The sequence below is a fragment of the Cornus florida genome, unplaced genomic scaffold (assembly GCF_030987335.1).
Source record: "Cornus florida cultivar Cherokee Brave unplaced genomic scaffold, ASM3098733v1 CherokeeBrave_3.0.0_Hap2_Chr07, whole genome shotgun sequence".
Lineage (NCBI taxonomy): Eukaryota > Viridiplantae > Streptophyta > Magnoliopsida > Cornales > Cornaceae > Cornus > Cornus florida.
Window position 1 is genome coordinate 666622 of NW_026775577.1, and position 4861 is coordinate 671482.

Genomic DNA, 4861 nt, shown 5'->3' on the forward strand with positions numbered 1-4861 from the left:
AAGGCAGAGGATGACGAGCGCTGGTGTGGCATGTCTAGTGTACTACTGCTGAGGTGTCCTACGTCAACCATATCCCAACCTTAACTATTTTGACTGGACTAAAAATGAATATATATATATATATATATATATATATATATATATATATATATATATGAGTAAAGGAAGTAAAGAAGGTATTTTTACAGTACTATAAGAGCGCTCATATATGCAGGGAGAGCGATCTTGTTCATAGAACAAGCGCTTCTAACGCACAAAACGACGAGCGCTCGTGTGGCATGTCTAGTATAGTGCTGCTGAGGTGTCCTACGTCAACCATATCCCAACCTCAACTATTTATACAGGACTAAAAACGAAAAAAAAAAAAAAAAAAAAATGAGTAAAGGAAGTAAAGAATGTATTTTTATAGGACTATAAGAGCGCTCGTATATGCAGGGATATCGCTTTTATATGATGGGAGAGCGATCTTGTTCATAGAACGAGCGCTTCTAAGGCACAGGACAACGAGCACTCGTGTGGCATGTCTAGTGTAGTGTTGCTGAGGTGTCCTACGTCAACCATATCCCAACCTCAACTTTTATTTTATTTATTATTTTTTTTTTTGGTAAAGCAAACACACACACACACTTTTTTTGCCCACGCCCGGGCTCGAACCTCTCCCCTCTTTTTTGAAGATGAGGAAGTTATACCACAGGACTAAAAATGAAAAAAAAAAAAAAAAAAAAAAAATGAGTAAAAGAAGTAAAGAAAGTATTTTGACAAGACTATAAGGGCGCTTGTATATGTAAGGAGCGCGATCTTGTTCATAAAACGAATGTTTCTAAGGCACAAGACGACGAGCACTCATATGGCATGTCTAGTTTAGTGCTGCTGAGGTGTCCTATGTCAACCATATCCCAACCTCAACTATTTTGACAGGACAAAAAAAAAAAAATGTTTATTTCACTGACACGCGCTCAGGTTTGAGCAAATATCATCCTCAAACATCTTTTGAAATAGATCCATTTTCACATTTCCGTTACAGTTTTCGTTAAAAATATGTAAAAAGACACTTTTGTCCCTAAAAACCCTTTGACTTGGTTAAAAGTGCTTTCTAACCCTAAAAAATTAAATAAAAGGCTACAATACTCCTAAATACACTACAAATTTATAATTATAGATATATCAAATATATTCATATTTACATATATATATATATATATATATCATATCATACATATAAATATATAAATTTTATCTCCAAAAACCAAATTGAATAGCTCAAATTTTCTAATGCTTCAATCAATACATATATGTATGCATTACTTTGATAAACAAAACCATACTAGATATACATAATTTTTACTCAAATAACAAGCAAATATAAGAATGTAATTGAATACCCATTATTGTAATTAAGAAAAAAAAGAAAAAGAAATTAATTACCTGGACGACCTGGACAAAGGTCTTGAGGATGGTGACAGCAGCTCTCTCGGTGTAATGGCCTTTGTCGACGATGCGATCGAAGAGTTCTCCTCCCTGACAGAGCTTCATCAAAAGATAAACAGCATCTCTATCCTCGTAGACCTCCTTGTACTTGACAATGTTAGGGTTAGAAGGCAAATGGTTCAAGAGGGGTTCTTTCAAGATTGTTAGCTGACGAGAGATTCAGCTCTTTGATCTCTCCAATCACTGCTGCTGCTGCTGTGTCTCCGAGGAAGAGGAATCGTTACTCTTCTCTGGTAATGGTTTGGGGCGTTTGGTTTCTGATTCACAGGTACATATATATATATATATATACATATCCATCCAAAATTTCAACCCCTTAACAAAACTTAAGATGATAGAATTTCTGATTTCCCTTTTTGTCTTCTAATTCTATGCAGATCAGCTAGTCTTCCAATCACTCTCTCTCCTCTCTAGTTTTTTCTTGCTTGGTTTTATTGGGTCTGTTTAATTGCATCCATTTTTCAATTGTAGCATAAATTGTTTGTTGAAAATGAATTATCTGCCAAATATTGTTATATCTATATACATACATATATATATATATATATATATATATATATATATAATTCAATGACTAGGTTTTAACAGTTACTTGGTACAGATATCTGGGTATGCTGGAATTCAGTACACCTCTCCATCATTTGCATATGCAATGTTAAACCTCATCCCAAGTTTTACCGGAGAAAAATCCTCTCCATTCACATCTCACTCCAAAGTGTCTAGTGGTGGGCCATTTGGCTGATGTGGCAAAGGTGGTAAAATGGGTAGGTATTGTAGTTTTTCTTATACCATTTATATACATACTTGTTTATAATACTCTGTATCTTGTACCCTTTCTATACATAATACATCATTTCAATTTCTATTTGAAATTCCCCCTAAAACGAAAATTGAGTTTGCCCCCAAAACTGCCACATATATACTGATTCTAAAATATTCCTCTCTCTCTAACATCCAAATTGAACTCCTTCATCAAGTGTAATCGAGAAACAAGGCAACCAAGATATAAAGATAAAGATTTTGGAGAAGAAGAAGCTGAATAAGGATGTTTTCTGGAAAGCAAAAGATCTCCCTGTTCAAAGAAGCTTCGAGGAGGGGAATCTGACGTTTTCTGGAAGGCAAATGATCTTCATGTTCAAAGAAGCTCCAAGAAGGAGAGATTTCCCCCAAAAAAAATTTTAGTCTGGCGAAAAGCTGAAACTCCGATCATCTAGTCCGGCGAGAAGCTGAAGCTCCGATCATCAGTCTGGCGTAATTTATACATCTTCTTTATGCACGTATTATTGCATCTTTCCAAAATCTATTTGAGTTTCAATTTTCAATTTCTCCCCAAAAGGAAAGTTGACCTTTCCTCAAAACTTTACTATATATATACCATGCCTAAAATATCAAATAGGAAATTCCTCTCTAAAATTTGAGATTCTGTAAAGAAACTCTAGATTCGAAACTCTCCCCAAACTCTGCTATTTATGTTTATGTGTAAAAAACTCTCTTGGTGAAGGTCGAAGAGGCATAGCAAACAAAAGGAGATCTAGTCGGAAAAATCACCATATATTCCGGCAATAAGCTAAAATTTCTGAAGAGGAGAGATTCCCCCAAAATATTTCTGATAGTCCAGCGAGAGCTAAAGCTCCAATCATTATAGTATTAGGTTGTTATTTTGAATTTTTTGTAACTTTATTCATAATGATATATCAAAGTTTATCTTATATTAGTGGTGATTTAATTTTTGTAACAGTATACAGATCAATTTATTATGCTGATAACTTATTTAAACATGTATGATATATGAATTGCATATTGTATCAACATATTTTCCTAACACATTAAAAAAATTATCATCCACAACTCAATTTCACAATTTCTAAATTAATAATAAGAATCACAAATTTTTTCAATATATATGTAGAAAGATTTGCATATTCCATCACTTACTTTTTGTAACAACATACAATACAAACGTTAGAGAGATCAAATTATTATTATCACAACTTTTATTTAACATGTATCATGTATGAATTACATATAGCATCAACATATTTTCCTAACACATTAAAAAAAATCAACTTCTACATCAAAGTATTATTATCACAACTTTTTTAAATATGTGTCATGTATGAAATGCATAGAGTATCAACATATTTTCTTAACACGTTAAAAAAAAAAAAAAAAAAAAATTAACATTCACAATTCAATTTCACAATTCCTAAATTAATAATAATATCACAAATACTTTCAACATATATGTATGAAAATTTGCATATTTCATCACCTACTTTTTGTAACAACATACAATACAAAAGTTGGAGAGATCAAATTATTATTATCACAACTTTTTTAAACATGTATCATGTATGAAGTGCATATAGTATCAACATATTTTCATAACACGTTAAAAAAATTAACTTCCACAACTCAATTTCATAATTCAAAACCTTAAAATCTATATAATCAGTCAATTATTTTCAAAACCTTAAAATCTCAAATAAATTTATATTTGGACACTTAACTGTACCGATACATAATCAATATTTACTATTTATAATTTTACTAAAATGGAATGGAATAAAATATCTTTGTATACAATTTATTGTTATATGTATATTTGGTTGTAATTTTACTGAAAAGGAATGGAATAAAATATCTTTGTATATAATATTTTTATACATATATTTGGATATGGTACTGATATATTTTCGTATGTAAGATGGTGATTTGTAATTTTACTAAAAAGGAATGAAATAAAATATTTTTGTATATAATATATTGTTATACGTATATTTGGCTGCTGTATTAGTACATCTGGTAAAAAAAAGGCATCAGTAACTTTGTTGACCAAATTGCTTAGTGGGTGCTCAGTTGGAAGTGATTAAATGGTGAGGTGGCAAAAAGGGCTGAGGTGGTTTAATCTCAGCCCTTAGATTCTCAATGGACCTGCTCCAGTGAGAGGTGCACTGGAGCAGATTCAGATCCGATTTTACCTTCATACTTGCCATCATCATTTTCAAGTTCAAACTTAAGGGTAAATTTATCATTTGAATCATTAGATAAACAATTTAGTGGGTCAAGCCAAAGTCAAAGGATAAGTATGTCATTTTATATGTAAAAAGTGGTCTGACAAATGTTTGTAATGTAAGTGATAGTTATTTTCGAAAGATATTTGAGGATGATATTTGACCAAATATGAGGGGGTGTCAGTGAAATTATCCTAAGAAAAAAAAAAGGACACCAGGAGCTCTAGGAATTTATAGAGATATGTCTTCTCTGTTTTGCTACTGCATGGTTCCTTTTATCGGCAACCGTGATTCAGCACTACCATTGCTCCTATGGCTGATTGTCTAACTAATGACATACTCCAACAGTCAATCTCTAT

General features: G+C 32.0%; 1 long non-coding RNA gene across 1 annotated transcript; it reads left to right on the forward strand.

Annotated features, from left to right (window-relative positions):
* The first annotated feature begins 1241 nt into the window (after positions 1-1241).
* LOC132267387 (uncharacterized) lies at positions 1242-3202 on the forward strand. The gene is made up of 2 exons (XR_009469006.1): positions 1242-2252; positions 2466-3202. It is a non-coding gene; the product is annotated as an uncharacterized LOC132267387 (long non-coding RNA).
* Positions 3203-4861: the final 1659 nt, after the last annotated feature.